Here is a 20126-nt window from a genome sequence, read left to right as displayed (position 1 = left end):
AAGTATCAGCCAGCTGAGCCGACAGAGATATACCCTCAGCCCGTGCAAATTGAAACACTTTTCTCACAAAAAAAACTTATGTATTTAGGGGGTTTCAAAATTTTGGTCGTATGAACAAAAATGTTGATTAGGATTAAAGTTCAAAAATATTGAGGAAAAGGTACTTAAAGGAATGGACCGACATAGACCATGGGGGTGCCACAGGGAGTTTTTACACCCTACGGGCTGTTTTCTCAAGAAGTATGGACTTGTCCCTGAAACAAATTTTACCATCGTGATTGAGGCAGCGAATGTAAGTTGCTTCAACAAAAATCAAAGTGATTCAACAGCAGGTCTTAAAGTGAACTTATCCAAAATTTTGTGTGGGAGGTACGGGAAGGAGTGGACAAATATAGTCCATATTCGAACCTGATCTATATCTGGAAGACATTATGAAAATGTGTAAAGTATGGACAAAATCGGTCACTCCCATCAAGAGTTATCGTGCGCACAATTTTTCCGAATATTTTTGAACGATTCGAGAGCAGGTCCTGAACTGAACTTTTCCGAAATTTTGTGTGGGTGGTACTCGAAGGAGTTTACCGATTGAGTCCATATTGGAACCTCATCTAAGTCTGGTAGAAATTTCATAATGTGCAAAGTATGGACCAAATCGGTTACTCCCTTCAAGATTTATCGTACGCACAAATTTTCCGAACATTTTCGAACTTTTGTGGGGGAGGTACCGGAAGGAGAGGACCGATATAATCCATCTTTGAACTTGAACTAAGTTTGGACAAAATATTAAGAAAGCCAAATTTTGGACCGAATCGGCAGATTCGTTCGAGAGTTATCTTGCGCTCCAACCACTACACAAGGTGTCATAGGGTTTTTTGTAACTTTCAGGCTATTTTCTCAGGAAGTATGGACTTGCACCTAATCAAACTTATAACGTCGTATAGAGGACAGCGAATACAACTTGCGTAAACAAAAATCAAAGCGATTCGAGACCAAGTCCTAAACTGAACTTTTCAGAAATTTTGTGTGGGAGGTACCCGAAGGAGTGGAACGATTGAGTCCATATTGGAACCTCATCTAAGTTTGGTAGAAATTACACGATGTGCAAAGTATGGACCAAATCGGTTATTCCCTGCAAGAGTTATCGTGCGCACAAGTTTTGCGAAAAATTTTGAACATTTTTGGGGGAGGCACCTGAAGAAGTGGACCGATATGGCTCATCTTCGACCTTAAATCGAATATGGACAAAATATTTCGATACCCAAAATTTGAACCGAATCGATTGATCCGTTCGAGAGTTATCGTGCGCACCAGCCAGACAGACAGACAGACGGACGGACATTGCTAGATCTACTCAAAATTGTCTGAAACGGATATCGTACAAACATACTTGGGGTCTAAAACCATTATTTCGATGAGGCACATTTTTGGTCGTATCAAAGTGTAAATACCCTCTTTAGCCTAAAGGCTGAGGGTACAATGATTTAGTATAGCCCCACATTACGGTACGTACAGATTTTAAAGCAAACTCGTGATGCAAAATCATATACGGCATAATTATTGCGTTTGGTTTTGTTTTTTGGTCTTATACTTTCTTACTTGTTTTCTTTTGCGAAGCTTATGCGATTCTGTACTACGTATTTAAATAAACGATACACGATTTATAGAGAGGTACGATTGTTGTGAGGTTCGAAACCATCGCGAATCGATTTTTGTTGTAGCAACGTGCATTCAGTGCCCCCATATAACGGTATAAGATTCATCAGGGGCAAGTCCATACTTCCTGAGAAAATTGCCTGAAAGGTGCAAAAAAACCCTATGACACCGTGTGTAGTGGTTGGAGCGTAAGATAACTCTCGAACGGATCTGCCGTTTCGATCCAAAATGTGGCTTTCGTAATAAAGGGTTATTCATTTTATGGTTTCAAAAGTAAACACATATAAAATATGTTTTTTCATGATTTCTTTTTTATTATAAAGTTTGAATGTTGACATTTTATGTGAAACACTACATCATTTAAATGACCTTTACGCGAACTGTTGCTTTGAGGTCGTTTTCGACCACTTTTTTACAAATATTGGGCGGTATCTCAGCCATAACTTGACGAATGTTGGTGTTTAAGTGCTCAAGAGTTGAAAGTTTATCTGCATAAACACGGTCTTTCGCGTAGCCCCCCCTAAAAAAAGTCTAATGGTGTCAAATCACATGATCTTGGTGGCCAGTTGATATCGCAACGACGAGAAATAACACGGCCGGAAAATGTTTCCTGCAATAAAGCCGGCCTTTCTTCAATTACCTGAGGATTCTCAGAAACCAAAATACGACATTTTTGTTTATTAACATACTCACCGAACGAGAAATGTGCTTCAAAAGCAGAAAATTTTGTTCAAAAATCACGAAAAATCAATCAAACAAAAAATCACCATTTTTGTAGTAGGTTTTGATAATTGTTATGCGTTTTGTGATAGTTAAGCGACCCATTTTCGTAAATGTCAGACTTTCAACGGAAAATAAAAAAATTGGTTTAACAACTTTGTTTGACAAATGTCGAATTTCAGACCCATACTTTTGAAACCACGAAATGGATAACCCTTTATTTTGTGCAAACTTAGTTTAAGTTCGAAGATCAGCCATATCGGTCCACTCCTTCAGGTACCTCCCCCACAAAAGTTCAAAAATGTTCGGAAAAAATTTACACACGACAACTCTTGATGGGAGTGACCGATTTGGTCCGTACTTTACACATCCTAATACATCTACCAGATATAGATCAGTTTTAAATATGGACTATATTTGTCCACTCCCACGGGTACCTCCAACACAAAATTTCGGATAGGTTCACTTTAAGACATGCTCTCGAGACACTTTGATTTCTGTTGAAGCAACTTGCATTCACTACCTTAATTACGACGATAAACGTTTTGTCAGGGGCAAGTCCGTGCTTCTTGAGGAAACAGTCCAAAAGGTGTAAAAACCCCCATATGTAGTCGCTGGAGAGGACGCATTTCCAAAACTAACCCCAAAGTTCGCTCAAATCCAAGTTGTACCAAATATAGTACCGTTTAGTACTTTTCGTATTTTTCGTAATTTCTTGATTCCAGCTCTACCCGTTCTTTTAAATCTAAGTTGTGCGAAATTTAGTACCGTTTAGTAGTTTTCGCACATATAAGTACGAATTTCCAAAACTTTCTCAATCCTACACCCCAACAGTAATCTTAATTCCAAACTTCAAGATTCCAGGTCTAGCCGTTCGCTCAAATCCAAATTGTACCAAATTTAGTACTTTCGTACTCATAAGTACGAATTTCAAAAACTACTTCCATATCTCAATCCTACACTCCTACAGTAATCTTAATTCCAAATTTCTTGATTCCAACTCTATCCATTCGCTCAAATCCAAATTGTACCAAACTTAGTACAATTTAGTACTTTTCCTACCCATAACTAAAAATTTCCAAAATTTTATCAATCCTACAATTCAACAGGTATTTTCCAAATTGTACCAAATTTAGTACCATTAAGTACTTTTCGTACCCATAAGTACAAATTTTCAAAACTACCACAGTGCTATGTTCAAACAATAAGCTTAATTCCGAATTTCAGGATTCCAGATATATCCGATAACTCAAATCCAAATTTGGTACCATTTAGTACTATTCGTATCCATAGTACGAATTTCTAAACCTACCTCTATCAACACTCCAACATCAGTTTTAATTCCGAATTTCACGATTCCAAATGTATCCTATCACTGAAATCCAAATTGTACCAAATTTAGTACTATTTAGTACTTTTCCTACCCATAACTACAAATTTCCAAAACTTTATCAATCCTACACTCCAACAGTACTCCTTATTCCAAATCTCGGGTTTCCAGCTATATCCGTTCACCAAAATGCAAACTGTACCAAATTTGGTACCATTTAGTACTTTCGTACCCATGAGTACGAATTTCTACAACTACCTCAATCCTACACGCCAACAGTAATCTTAATTCCAAATTTCGGGATTACAGCTGCATCCGATCACAGTAGTCCAAATTGTACCAAATTTGATACCATTTAGTACTTTTCGTATCCAAAGTACGAATTTGCAAACCGCCCTCTTTCAACACTCCAACAGCAATTTTAATTCCGAATTTCACGATTCCAAATGTATCCCATCATTGAAATATAAATTGTACCAAATTTAGTTGCTTTCCTACCCATAACTAAAAATTTCCAAAACTTTATCAATCCTACACTCCAATAGTACTCCTTATTCCAAATCTCGAAATTTCAGCTATATCCGTTCACCCAAATCCAAATTGTACCAAATTTGGTACTATTTAGTACTAATCGTACCCATAGTACGAATAACCACAACTACCTCAATCCTACACGCCAACTGTAATCTTAATTCCAAATTTCAGAATTACAGCTGCATCAGATTACCGTAATCAAAATTGTACCAAATGTAGTACTTTTTGTTCCCATAGGTCCGAATTTCCAAACCTACCTCTATCCAGCACTCCAAAAGTAATCTTAATTTCGAATTTGAGGATTCCAAATGTATCTGATCACCCAAATCCAAATTGTACCAAATTTGGTACCATTTAGTACTTTTCGTTGCCATAAATACGAATTTCCAAAAGTATCCCAATCCCACACTCCAATAGTAATCTTAATTCCAAATTTCACTATTTCAGCTCTATCCGATCACTTAAATTCATATTGTACCAAATTTGGTACCATTTAGTACTTTTCGTACCCAAAAGTACGAATTTCCAAAATACCTTTATCCTACACCCCGACTGTTATCCTAATTCTAAATTTCAGGATTCCAGCTGCATCCGTTCCCCCAAATCCAAATTGTACCTTATTTGGTACTATTTAGTACCTTTCGTACCCATATGTACGAATTTCGAAAACTACCTCCATATCTCAAACCTATGCTCCAACAGTAATAGTAATTACAAATTTCAGAATTCCAACTTTATCGGTTCGCCCAAATTCAAATTGTACCAAATTTAGTACCATTTAGTACTATTCGTACACATGAGTACACGTTTTCAAAACCACCTCCTTTATCAACTCATCTTCTAAACCTTGATTTTCATTCCGAATTTCAAGATTTTAGCTCTATCCGTTCACGTAATACCAAATAGTACTAAATTTAGTAACTTTTAGTACTTTTCGTACACTTATAGCTCGAATTTCCAAAAACCATTTGGTACACCTTTCTAACTCTCCATCAGTGAACCTCATTCCAAATTTCAGAATTCTAGCTCTTCGCGTTTGCCTAATACAAAGGGTACCATATTTAGTACCTTTTAGTACTTTTAGTACAGTTCTAGTTCGAATTTCCAAAAATCCAGCCATATCTGACACCTTCGGACCAAGAGTGACCCTCACCCAAAATTTCAAGATTCTAGCTTTAGCCGTTTAGTCTGGGCGTTGATTATCAGTCAGTCAGTCAGTGAGTCAGTGAGTCATCATTACTGAACTCTTTTATAAGTATAGATGTCTGTCCACTCCTTAGGGTACCTCCCACAAAAAATTTTGGATAATTTCACTTTAAGACCTGCTCTCGAATCATTTTGAAGCAACTGGCATTCACTGCCTCAATTACGACAATACTTCTTGAGAAAACAGCCGGAAAGTTGTAAAACCCCCTATTGCACCATATGTAGTGGATTGAACCGAATACTGCGCGTTCGTCCACACTTTGGATATTGTAATATTTTTTGGAATATTAGATGAAATTCGCAGGTGGTGCTTATAGGTTCACTCCTTCCGATACCTCCCCCACAAAAGTTCGAAAATATTCGCTTAAATGGTACGCGCGATATCTAATAGACGTAGCAACCGCTTTGATCCAAACTTTGGATATCCAAAAATTGTCGAAACTTAGTTTATATTCAAATTTGGGCCCTATCTGTCCAATCATTGTGGTACCACCCATACAAATGTTCAACATTTTTGTGTGGTTAATGGTCTGTCGGTTCATACGCCCAAAATTTTGAAAACCCCACCTAGATACATAAGTTTTTTGGGGAAAAAAGTATTTCAATCCACACATGCTGAGGGTATATCTCTGTCGGCAAAGCCGACTGATACTTTTTTACTTCTTATTTTTGAAACTCCACTGCGTATGACTGTTATTGAATAGTGGGATTGTAACAACAATCATACGCAATGTGGTTTTGTAAAGAAATGCTACATCTTAATAAACAAGTCTGTTGAGTTGAGGGAGATATGGGAAAGCGGCCACGCAACCAATATCATTTTCCCTAAAATATTATGTATTTAGAGGGTTTTCTGAATTTTGTAGCCTTTTTTCGACATATGAACTTTCCGACATAAGTATAGATTTAAATTAAAGCTTAAAAGTGTTGCGAAGGAGATACTTGAAGGAATGCATCGGCACACAGTCCATTTTGGAAGTTGATCTTATTTTTTGGAGTGATTTCTTTTTGATAGATATCGAGCCCAACAGTCATTTTAATTGGTCACCATATCTTCTTCTTTCATTTGCCCATCCGTTGATAGGATATATGCGATCATACATTAATGGCCTGTTTCACTAAGACGATTCGAATACCAATTCGTTCAAACTACTGCCAAACTTCTGTTTTTAAAAAATATTTTATTCATTTTCGTTTTCAATCAAACAAATAATTTTTACAACAGCAAGAGTTTGGTAGTAATTCGAACGAATTTCATTTTTGAACTTTTGTGGGGGAAGTACCAAAACGAGTTGACCGATATGGCTTTTCTTGGAACTTTAACTAAGTTTGGACAAAATATCACGAAGGCACAATTTTGGACCGAATCGGCAGATTCGTTCGAGAGTTATCTTGCGCTCCAACCAATACACAAAAAAATCAAAGCGACCGATATAACCCATCTTCGAACTTAAAGTAAATTTGTACACACCATTTTATAGAAAAATTTTGAACTTTAGCGGGGAATCAATTCGAATGAGTGGTCCGACATGGTTTATCTTCTAACTTAAACTAAGTTTGGACAAAATATTACGAAAACCAAATTTCGGTTTAAATCGGTTGATCCATTCGGGAGTAATCGTGCGCACCAGCCAAGGTAGATAGATGGACGAACATAGCTAAAACGACTCCAAATTGTCTGAAACATGTTTCGTCCAAACATAATTCAATGAGACACATTTTCGGTCGTATAAATTTTTATATAGCTTATTTAGCCTAAAGGGTATAAATTTCCCATTTATTTCAATTTTTTATGCCCTCACACTTCAAGCTAAAGAGGGTATGTACACTTTGATACGATCAAAAATATGTTTAATCGAAATACTGGGTTTCGACCCCATGCATGTTTGGACGAAATCTGTTTTTGACAATTTGGAGTCGATTTAGATATGTATGTCCGTCCGTATGGCTAGTTGGTGCGTACGATAACTCTCGAACGAAGCAACCGATCGGATCCAAAATTTGGCATTCGTACTATTTTGTCCAAACTTAGTCAACCCCTTCCGGCACCTCCCCCACAATAGTTCAAAAAATTTCGCTAAAATGGTGTGCACTATAACTCTTGAAGGGAGTAACCGAATTTGTTATAACTTTGTATATGGTAATATTACTTCCAGGCATAGATCGGCCTCGAATATGGACTATATCGATCCACGCCTTCGGGTACCTCCCACACAAAATTCGTAAAGAGTGAATTGTTGGATCGTTTTGAAAGTTTTTCAGCAGGTTATCATTGTCATTTACGACGGTAAAATTTTTTTCGGTGACAATCGTGCTTGAAGTACTTAATGAAACATTTCCAATGGTTTCGTTTCGTTTCGAAGCTCTGACGGCCTTAAAATTAGAGCTCCGAATACTCGCTCGAATTCCACTCGCGTGTGAAAATCTTTTCGACTTCGAGCAGGTTGAGGGGGGAAACTTGCCCCCTCCCCAACACCAAAAACTTATCCAACCCAAAAATAAACTTGCCCCACAACCACCAAAAATATTGCACCCAAAAAAATTACCACCACCCCCCAAATTTTCACTCGCGAGTGAATCGGAGCTCTGCCCAAAATTTTGTGGGAGTAATACTCTCCACACTGTCGAGAGAGCTTTGGCCTCCCTAACCAAAACCTTCTGACGAGCTATGAGGAATCTTGTCCAATCACCTATCCGGGGAGAAATCCCAACCGATGTGGTGGACCAAACAATTAGCCAAGTTGCATAAAGCAGCAAGGATATGCTACAATAAAGCCAGTAAGACGAAGTAGGATTGGGATGCCTACAAGGTCAAATTCAATAAGTACAAGAGTGAAATCAAGAAAGCTAAGCGAAATTCTTTGGTTAGTTTCAGGCAGTCGATAGAAAGACCTAAAATCCATAGGTAGTATCAAACGGAGCGATGGCTCATGGACTAACTCCGGTCTAGAGACTTTGGATCTGCTGTCGGTGGTTCATTTTCCAGATGTGTTGACTTTGACGGAGCCTTGCCAACAGCAAGTCACAGTCGAGTCCGAACTGTCGAGGATGAACAACTGATTGACAGAATAACTAATCACACAAGAATTCGGTGGGTGATCAACATTGTCCAGACTTATAAATCACCGGATGGTATAATACCGGCAAATTCACAGAATGTGGCTGAGCCAGCGCTATCCATCCTGGTAGAAGTTTTCAAGGCTTGTTTATTGTTATCGCACATACCTGGTCTGTGGAAGGAGGTACAGGTGACCTACATCTCCAAAGCGGGGAAGCCAAGTTACTCTCTACCAAAGGACTACAGACCAATTAGTATTCCTTTCTTCCTTCCTTTTAACACAATTAAATCTCAATAACATCAGCAAATCACAACATGCCTACACTAAAGGCAAATCAGTGGAGACTGCCCTGCATGAGGTGGTCGGGCACGTTGAGAAGCATATGGAAAATTCAGGCTTCACGCTGGCGACCTTTCTCGATATAGAGGGGGCTTTCAATAATGTGAAGCTTGAATCAATCCACAATGCTCTCAGCAACACAGGTATTTCCTCCATCCTTGTGGAATGGATTGATGAGATGCTGCAAACTAGAATCATCAACTCATCCCTGCTATGACTGCTGGTAATAAATGAAATACTTGTGTGCGTTACTCTCTCGACTTGAGTTAGGTGACAATGGTTGCGTAAGCGATTATATGCCTACCTCATTCAAGTTCGACTCCTTGACCGTCATCTTCACAAGCAGAGACGCATGGGCTGAGTGCATATCTCCTCTGGACGTCTGACGATATACACACACGAGTCCAAGATGGAAGAAGGTACTGGCGTTGGCGGCTACTGCAAGAAACCACTAATTAAAAACTCATACAAACTCTACGATAATTGTAGTGTTTTTCAGGCGAAGATTCTTGCTATCAGGAAAGCAGCTGAATTGGTGAAAGGGCTTGAAAGCAGCCTTACAGGACCGCTGACTATATATTTATGTCGATAGTCAAGCGGCCCTCAAGGCTCTTAAGTCATGGACCATAAATTCAAGAGCTATTCTTGATTGTAGGAGAGCTCTGCAGGATATACACGATAACGTAAAGTTATGTTGGGTTCCGATCACATCAACATTATGGGAAACTAGGTAACATATGAACTGGCTCGAGGTGGCTCTAAGTCTATCGACTTATCAGTTGATGAAACCATTCGCCCACCAATGTTCCACTACATCAGCAAACTTCGGGAGATCTTCAATGAGAGAACACATCAAAGATGGCTATTGGAACCTGGTTGTAGGGTATCCAAGCCGATCTGGCCTGTGGTTTCTCGTCGAAGAACGGCTTCCCACCTCTCAATTCATAAGTTAGGGATGAAAATCGCTGTGGGACTTATGGGTCACTGCAGAGAGAGATCTCTAACTGGATCTATCTTAATTCCTCTTGCTATAAAATGACAACTGAACTTCCCGATGGATGGCTCTCACGAACATTGACTACATCGGACCACTCTTTCGGGTATCTCCTTTGGAATGAGCTCAATTTAATGGGATCGTTTTTTAATTTTTGGCAACATGTTCTGTATGCGAACCTTGTTAAGACGGTCCTAATAAGTGCTATACACTCCCCGGAGATTGGATAAAAAACTTAGAAACCCCTATAGACGGCAGAAATATTGTATTTGTTTCTCTTCTTTAGGTCTGAGGCTGAGGTTATATCTTTGCCGGCTGATACTTTTTTGCTTTTTTCTCTATATTGACATTTAAGAAAACTTTCTACAGAATTCGTATTTTCTAGAAATTGAATTTATTATAATTTTAAATGTTTTTACTAGTAACGGCAGTAACAATTTTGGTTTGGCTGAACTTTCACGGTGCTCTTGAATCAAATTTAAATGGAAGGTGCACCCTTCATGACATTGTTTTATAAGGGGGCGATGCAGTCAGTACATTGTCCCAATTTGAACTTCAATATCTCAAAAATGGTAAAACCTACGAAAATACCGTAAAGGTCAATCTTGTAGAGAATTTTCATAGCTACAACATTTTCCTCTGTTTCATTTTGATAGGACCTGCGGTTTCCCAGCAAAATCGCAAAAACCTAAACAACCCGTAAAAATGTCAACTTGAATCGCGATTTATTTAAAAAGCGCTCCGGCGATTTTTTTTGTTTTTTGATTTTTCTCATCTATGAACATTGTAGTTTCAGAATCCGCAAAAACTTCCCAGGTGTAAGCACCTTCCATTCAAATTTAATTCAAGAGCACCGTGCTTTTTATCATTTTTAATAGAAACGTTTTTGCTCAGAACGCCCTAATACATTTGTTTGTAATCTCAAGATGAAAGTTGTTCATGTCACGCCTTCTTAATTTGTTTTTGATGTTCATTTTGTCTTCCTCGATAATAAATAAATCTTGTGTATCATCACATGTCTATTTACCTTACTCTTATGTATGTATGTATGTAGTTACATACATATGTATTCGTGTGTACATTAAACAATGTTAATAACAATTATTGATTTGCAAATGCAGCAGTTTTTGTACATGAGGTCATCGATAATTGTGGCGTTTACAAACCTGACGCGGTAATCGGTAATTTGTATTGCTATTTTGTTGTCTTAGGTCACATGCTGTAAACTCAACACACACTCACACAATCACAATTTAACACACTTCTTATCGTTTTACACACCCACATAAAATTAGAACACTGCGTAAAGGATGTGCATGGCAATTTTCAATTATACAGTTGTTGCTTGTTATCCTTCCCAACTCTCTTGCAAAAGGGTTTGCAAATTGATTTTCCACAATTTTTTAAGTAGTTCCGTTTCCGTTTTTGCACACTAAATGGGGTTAGTTTTCATTTTTGTTTTCGTTGTCGCCTTAATTGACAGCCTTAACCGTTATTTTGTGTCATAAAAAATCTATGGTCTCGCGTCCATTGAATTTTAGACTGGAAAAAATCGCCAAAAAATTGCGAAATATTTCGAAAATGGAGCGCAAACAATTCTACCCGGCACTAACTCGGCACTGCAAGTCAATGTTGTGTTTGTTGATTGACCGGCCTTTATTGATGGGGCTCAGAGAAAGCACCGGCATCGAAACGCATTTCCACTGTAGAGACATGCGCATTGGGGCCACAACATAGCATATGCATTCAAGTGTGCATCATCTTCATTATTTGTATTATTATCATCATCATCGTGATTAGCATTCCTTTACTTCAGCATAGATAAGCAACAAACTATGCTCTCAGTTCATTTTTTATTGTTAAAAAAAACGATTTTCTTTATTATTTTGTATCAAGTACATTTTGGTTTATTCACCCATTCGACGGGTGTTCTGTCTGTCTGTCAGTCAGGCGGCTTGTAAACAATGTCAAAAACAAAAAAAAAGAACACAAGTGCATTTGTTGTTACTTAGCAAATATTTGCATAGATTTTATGTGCATTTCTATGTATTTACATATCAGCTGGCATTACAATATAGTCATGGACCTACATAATACAATGTTGCAACGCACACACATCATAGAAAAGTGCCAGTGCGAACATTATGTACTCGTACATCTGTATGGTCGGAATCAACATGCTGCTACATCCATGCCATCATCACCGTCTCCTCCTTCAAGTTCATTACCGCCATGAATGGTTGAATGCTTTGCCAAAGGACATGCAATGAAGAAATCAAAAGCCAAGTTCAGTGTCTACACAAAGAAGATTGTGCAATTATTGTTCTCGCCTAAAAGCATGCAATACATTTTGTGGACATCAGTGATGACTTTTGATGTTTTAGCAATTTTTTATTGTTCTCCTTTCTAAGAAGAGTATAATGAACTACTTGTCATTTTTTAATGAATTTTAAACAGCTTTGGCAAAAGTTAGGTTCTTTGTGATTATATCGATGATCTCCTCAAGGACAAATATAAATAGCAAATTTGTATGGACAGCATACATGTTTAACACAAGAGATGAAATATACCAAGAAGAGGTTCTGAGGGTCTTTAAAATGAAAAAGTCCTGGATTTACCTTAATTCCTCTTACCATAAAGTGACCACTGAACTTCCCGATGAATGGCTCTCACGGTAACAGAATCGTTGTCTCCTCATGTAAATGGTGTACTGAAGACATGAGAAGGCAACCTGTTGCAGTTCGCACAGTTTTGAATATTTTTCCATTGCGTTGCACTTATATTCGGGTATACGACCAGCTGACATATGACGAGCGGCTGTTGCAGCAGTTATGATGTCTCGGAACGTCCACTCAGCTAGCCGAACATCCGAAGAATAGGGTCTTTGAAGCGGTGATTACACTGTGCTGAGAATTTTTTGAAAGTACAGACCCAAACTGCGAAGACCCTAGTTGGGTTTGTTGTGTCAGATCCAGATTGGATTTTATGGTCCCATCTAAACATGTGAATCTTCATCTGACAATTGAAGCAAATTTGTGGATAACGGCAAGAATAAAATAAAGAGTGATCCATTTAGAGGTTCCTCCTTCCTTTAAAGAAAAAAAAAACACCAAAAAATCAAATTGAATGGGGAATGTTTATTATCATTTGGAAGAACATTCGATGACATTTATTTTTTTCAAATTATGTCTAACAAATATTGACCGAGGCTACGTCTAAGACGGTCTGTCCGTAGAGTCTAATTTTCGCTGCGCATCCTTAAACCGAACCTAACCTACCAGTTTGGAATATAGTCTATATCGGCCTCGTCCTTCGTGTACCAATTTTCGCTGAATTATTCGAACATTTCGACTGGTAACTGACGAATGAGACGCTTGATGTTTTCCGCCGAGTCATGAATCGAAGCGGGGTTGTCCGTATACTCTTTGGGCTTTACATAACCCCTCAGGAAAAAATCTAACGGAGTGATATGAGACGATCTTGGTGGCCAATCGACTGGTCCAAAACATGCTCAGTGTTCTTTCATAAATCCATTGATTGATGCGATGTGCGGGAAGTGGCGCCGTTTTGTTGAAACCAAATCTCGCCGAGATTACGAGCTTCAGTTTAAGACATCGAATAGTCGCAATAACGGTCGCCATTGACGAGGAAGTCCTAACCGGCATCATTTTGAAGAAATAGGGTCCGACGATTCCACTGACCCATAAACCGTTATTTTTTCTGGATGGAGTGGCAGCTCTTGAATCTCTTTAAGTTGCTCTTCTTCCAAAATGTGGCAATTTTGCTTCTTTATAACCTCAGCCTTTAGGCTAGAAAGGGTATATACACTTTCATACGGGCAAAATGGGCCTCATCGAAATAATGGTTTTAGACCCCAAGTATGTTTGGACGAAATGTGTTTCTGATTCGGTTCAAATTTTGGCTTTCGTAATACTTTGTCCAAACTTAGTTTAAGTTCGAAGATGAGCTGTATCGGTCCACTCCTTCCGATACCTCCCCCACGAAAGTTCGAAAACGTTCGGAAAATTTGTGCGCACGATAACTCATGAAGTGAGTAACCGATTTGGTCCATATTTAGGCCATCGTGAAATGTGTACCAGACTTAGATAAGTTTTCAATATGGACTCAATCGGTCCACTCCTTCGTTTACGACCTGCTTTCGAATCGCTTTGATTTTTGTTGTAGCAACTTTTATTCACTGCCCCCCATACGACGGTACAAGTTTCAAGACCATACTTTCTGAGAAAATAGCCTGAAAGGTGCAAAAAGCCCCTGCGACAGCGTGTGTAGTGGTTGGAGCGCAAAATAACTCTCGAACGGTTATGCCGATTCGGTCCAAAATTTGACCTTCGTAATATTTTTCCTTCCTTAAGTTGGAAGATAACCCATATCGGTCTTCCCCTTCAGGTACCTCCCCCACAAAAGTTCAAACATGTTCGAAAAATTGAGCGCACGATAACTCTTGAAGGGAGTGACCGATTTGTCCATACTTTACACATCCTAATATATCTACCAGATATAGATCAGGTTCGAATATGGACTATATTTGTCCATTCCTTCGGGTACCTCCCACACAAAATTTCGGAAAAGTTAAGTTTAGGACCAACTCTCGAATCGCTTCAGTTTTTGTTGTAACATCTTGTATTCACCGCCCCCCACACGACGGTACAAGTTTTATCTGGGGCAAGTCCATACTTCCTGAGAAAATAGCCTGAAAGGTACAAAAAACACCGTGTGTAGTGGTTGGAGCGCAAGATAACTTTCGAACGGATCTGCCGATTTGGTCCAAAATTTGATCTTCCTCATATTTTGTCCAAACTTAGCTTAAGTTCGAAAATAAGCCATATCGGTACACTCCTTCAGGTACCTCCCCCACAAAAGTTCAAAAATATTCGGAAAAATTGTTCGCGCGATAACTCTTGAAGACCGATTTGGTCCATACTTTACACATCCTAATATATCTACCAGATATAGATCAGGTTCGAATATGGGCTATATTTGTCCACTCCTTCGGGTACCTCCCACGCAAAATTTCAGATAAGTTCATTTTAAGAGTCATTTTTGTTGACTCAAATTGCATTCGCTACCTCCATTACGGTGGTAAAATTTTTTTCAGGGGCTGGTCCATACTTATTGAATCCCCACGGCGTCATATATAGTGTCTGAAGAGAACATAACTCTCGAACTGACCAATTGATTTGGTCTTCATGCACAACTTCCGGTACGTCCCCCCAATATTAAAAAAAGTCACACTAAAATGGTATGCACCATATCTCTTGAACGGGGCAACCAATTTGGTCCAATATTTTGTCTAAATTTAGTTTAACTTCTAAAATGGCCCATATCGATCCTATTATAAGAGTACCTCCCCCACAAAAGTCTAAGTGCAGTTAGTCCCCAATAAAATGTTGTTCGAAGATCCTCTGGAAATGTATACCGCTGCTGTTCCTTGTGGGCCTGTTTACATCAATACTATGTTTTTCATGGACAAGTCCATGCTTCCTGGCATACTGGTAAACGTTATACGATGACCCACTGAAATGACTAGTGGGCGCGATATCAATCGAAAAGATATGACTCCCAAAATAAGATCCACTTCCGTAATGGACTATGTCGGTCCATTACTTTAAGTACCTCCTCGGCAACACTGTTGAACTTTAATCCTAATCCCAATTTTTGTAGGCAATTTCAAATATCCAAAAAGAGCCACAAACTTCTGAAACGACCCTAAATATATTCGATCTGTCCCTAAATGAAAGTTTTAATTCACATAGGCTGAGGGTATATCTCTGTCGGCAAAGCCGACTGATACTTTTTTACTTGTTTTATTATATGTTTGTAAGTTCGTTTCCTGCTTAATCTGGCTCTGGATATATTTGACTGTTTCGATGCGCTGTAACCACATATATACTGAAGTTAGTTGAGTAGGTTTGGCAGGGCAGTTGAAAAGGGGCAGTGTGTCGTGCGGGCCTGTGCCGAGAGTTTGCGGTATGTTTTGCACGATCGATCCTTGTCAGATGGCTGCATCATCCCGAGCGTACTTGAGCCAAAACTTCTCTTTGTCCTGAGCTTCGACAGATGGGGGATGTTCTCCAGAGACCGCATTCACACGATTGTTGTTTATGGCATCTGCCACTGCCTCTGTGTGAATGCTATTTAAACCAGCTTTATAGACTTGTTGATCTAAGGGTTCTCTCTTGTAACGCTAGACCTATCTTTCTAGATCATGAAGGTTCCTCCCAACATGCCTGAATGGGGAGTCCTATCCACCATATGGTGATTAGGATGGCTCTCACGGTAACACCCGAGTATGTACTGCAACGAAACCATACCATTGTGTTGTTGTACTGAAAGAATCTTTGTCGATGTTGATGGTCCTGTTGCAATTTTCAGGGCCGCAGTCTGACGGGTTTGAATAAGTGTATTTATCTGCATCTCAAGTGCTGCCTTCTAAGGACCTTCTTCCTACATCTCAACTTAGCGCAGATAGCTGTGGCATGCGCGGACACATAAACATGTGGCCCCAAAATTGGTAGTTTGTGATCGAAATTCTGTAACTGACACCAAGATCCTACAATCACCCGGATACCTTACGATATCAATGCCGTCTGGAGGGTGAGAATACAGGAGAGGTAGATGTTAAACAGTTCCGGATATATCACCCCACCTTGGGGAACTACCTTTTTTACTCTACGGGGCTTGGACTCCTTGTTCCTGAATTCCACATAAGACTGGCGTCCACAGATATAATTGATTATCCAACGTTTCAAACTTGGCCGGAGGGTTATCTGTTAAACATACTCAAACAGTGCGGAGTGCCTTACAGTAACAAAGGCTTTTGATAAGTCAATCGCCACCATCACTGTTCTATCACACAGCTTGCTCTGGTTGAGTCCACGAGTAATATTTGCGGAGATGGCGTTCCGCTCTGTTACCTTACTGTGCTGCTTACGGAGCCCATGCTGATGATAGGCAACTGGATAGATATTTCGCCAAACATGCTGAGGTGCTATCTTTCATCTTTCCAGTGTTCGAGAGTGACTTACCCGTTGTCTACAACTCACTCATTCCGGTTCCAATGTTGGAACTCTTCAGATGATTTAGCCACTTGTCCTGCTTATGATCATCGACAAACCTGTTAACTCCCAGTGTCAGCTCCCTGACTCTGGTTTCACTGGGGTTGGCATGAAGAAGCTCATCACGCTAATTTACTAATCCCATCACCTCTGCTGGGAAGTTTAGACTCACTTCGGGTATTCGACCAGCAGGTATACGGCGTGCGGCTGCAGCAGCGACGTCTTTTATACTACCCAACGTCTTTTATACTACCCAAACATCAGAAGGGTTGGGCAGATCTCTGAAGCAGTGATTAGTTAACTCTCTGAAACTAGGTCAATTAGCTTTCCTATAATTAGTGAAAGTGCTGTGTTCGGAGGTCATGAAATATAGCCGTCTGGAGATAATTATAATTATTATGAGATGGTATAATCCAACAGAAACGATGGGTTGCCAGGTGACGTCCTTGACCTTTGATATATGACATAACTCTCGAACGGATCAAACGATTCGGTTCAAAATTTGGATTTCGTAATAGTTTGTCCAAATTTAGTTTAAGTTCGAAGATAAGCCATATCAGTCCACTTCTTCAGGAAAACAGCTCGAAAGGTGTAAAAATCTCATATGGCACCATATGTAGTGGATGAAGCGCACGATAACTCTCGAACTTATCAACCGATTTAGTTCGAAGATGGGCATTACTGGTCCAAAACTTACGGTACTTTCCTCCCCCCTGTATTTTAAAAACGACACTAAAATTGTATGCACGATATCCCTTGAACGGGGCAACCAATTTGTTCCAAAATTTTGATCTTCTAATATTTTGTCAAAATTTAGTTTAACTGCTAAAATGGCCCTCTCCCACAAAAGTTCAACATTAGTGTCTAAGTGCAGTTTAGGGTCTGTTCGTAGATCCTTTGGAAATGTATACCGATGCTGTTCGTTGTGGTATTATGTTTTCCGTGGACAAGTCCATGCTTCCTGGCATAATGGCCCAAATGTTATACGATGACCCACTGAAATGACTAGGGGGCGCGATACCTATCGAAAAGATATAACTCCCAAAATAAGATCCACTTCCATAATGGACTATTTCGGTCCATTACTTTAAGTACTTCACCCGCAACACTTTTGAAATTTAATCCTAATCCACTTTTTTGTCGGCAAGTTCAAATGCCCAAAAAGAGCTACAAAATTCTGAAAAGTCCCTAAATACATTCGATTTGTTCTTAGATGCAAATTTCAATTAAGATAGGCTGTCGGCAAAGCCGACTGATACTTTTTTGCTTGCTTTAATGTTTAAATTACCAAAAAGTAGTGAAAATAGCGAAGTGCTCTCATATTAAATTATGTCTCCGGCCGAAAGCCGGCTGTTTCGAGAACAACTTACAATTTAAATGAAAATAATACTCCCGTACCCGAGATTTGTATCTGTCCATAGAAGAGGGTCTTCTTATGTTGAACAATTTTATAATTTTGAAGGTTATTATGGATACTTGTGTATCTTCCAAAGGCCTATATCTAAAGCAGTATACATTCCCCAGAAGAAAGTTAATACACGGTGCTCTTGAACCAAATTTAAATGGAAGGTGCTTAACCTGGGAAGTTTTTGCGGATTCTGAAACTATAATGTTCATAGATGAGAAAAAAACAAAAAAAAAAATCGTCATAGCGCTTTTTAAATAAATCGCGAGTTTTTCCTAGGTTGTACCATTTTTGAGGTATATAAGTTTAAGTTGGAAAATTTCAGTCATGACATTGTTTTATAAGGAGGCGATACAGTCAATCAATTATCCTAATTTGATCTTCTCTATAGAGAATTTCCATAGCTACAACATTTTCTTTAGTCCCATGTCGATAGGGCTTGCGGTTTCCAAGCAAAATCATGAAAATATAAAAAAAAACACTTAACAAGTAGGAAAAGCGTTAAGTTCGGTCGGGCCGAACTTTTTATACCCTCCACCACAAATTTCAGCCTTTTCAGTGGATTAATGTGGCCACAACCTTCAAAATACCGAAAATCGGAAGGTACTGTTCTATGGGGGCTATATGATGGTGTGGACCTATACCTACGAATTTCTGGTGGAAAGTTTAATACCCCAAACGAAGACTAAATATAAATACTAAATGTCAGCCATCTCGGTGTGATAATGAGCCCAAAACCTTCAAAATACCGAAAATCGGGAGATATCGTCCAATGGGGGCTATATCAAAACGTGGTCCTATATACAAATTTGATGGTAGAAATGTTTCTTAGCCTCTGGAAATGCAAAATACAAAGTTACAACCGATTCTGTTGTCAAATGGGACTAATACATTCAAAATATATTAAAATGACGCGTACTTTATATGGGGCGTTATATGGGGGCTCTACCAAAACGTGGACCTATATAAACAAATTTTGGTACAAATATTTTTTAGCCTCTGGAGACACAAAATACCAAACTACAACCAATTCGGTGGTAAAATGGGACAAATATTTTAAAAATTCCTTAAAACGACGACGCGTCACGCGTCACTTTGTATGGGGGCTATACGGAAGCGTGGACCTACATAGCCCGCTTTCAATACCAAAAGTCCTACGTACATATAATAGATTTTCCCAAAATTTCATCCACCTACGTCAATCCGTTCGGACGCTGGAGTGATTTCCACAGACGGACAGACAGACGGACGGACATGGCTATATCGATGTAGAATTGCACGCTGATCAATAATATATATATATAGTTTGTGGGGTCTACAATGACTATTTCGAGTAGTTACAAACGTAGTGACGAACTTAATATACCCCCATCCTATGGTGGAGGGTATAAAAATGTCAACTTGGATCGCGATTTATTTAAAAAGCGCTCTGGCGATTTTTTTTTTGTTCTTTGATTTTTCTCATCTATGAACATTGTAGTTTCAGAATCCGCAAAAACTTCCCAGGTTAAGCACCTTCCATTTAAATTTACTTCAAGAGCACCGTGTATATCAGTTCAAAAAACACTACATGTATAACATGTTTCAAATATTTCCGAGGGGGGTTGCTAAAGATAATAGAGCATAAGTTGAGTTTAGGGCCCCATTCAGGATCTTGATGATATATGGTAACATGGGGCGCCTTCGCCAATGGGGCGGGTACGCCATCGCTGATTTTCTCGCAAAATACAAGTGCTAGAAAAAATCCGTTAAGGGCAAAATTGTGAGTTTAATGAAGATCTATCATCTCCCAAAAGTTGGCACTTGTGTC

The 20126-nt window shown here is 39.1% G+C and overlaps 1 protein-coding gene across 10 annotated transcripts in view; it reads right to left on the bottom strand.

Annotated features, from left to right (window-relative positions):
- The window catches only part of LOC141404034 (uncharacterized), a 146415-nt gene extending 134909 nt beyond the window's left edge, over positions 1-11506 (bottom strand). For 2 of the 10 annotated variants that reach the window (XM_073987251.1, XM_073987267.1), the window contains exon 1: positions 11121-11499. The gene's annotated coding sequence lies outside the window, so the exon portion shown is untranslated. Of the gene's footprint in view, positions 1-10862 lie in introns of all 10 variants that reach the window. The other 8 variants (XM_073987254.1, XM_073987266.1, XM_073987249.1 and 5 more) reach the window with 7 other exon arrangements.
- Between the last annotated feature and the right edge of the window lie 8620 nt (positions 11507-20126).

This window comes from Musca autumnalis, unplaced genomic scaffold, assembly GCF_047663935.1.
Source record: "Musca autumnalis isolate F117 unplaced genomic scaffold, ASM4766393v1 scaffold_4, whole genome shotgun sequence".
NCBI lineage: Eukaryota > Metazoa > Arthropoda > Insecta > Diptera > Muscidae > Musca > Musca autumnalis.
The sequence above is the reverse complement of the archived record's forward strand: the minus strand, read 5'-3'. Positions and strand labels throughout refer to the sequence as shown.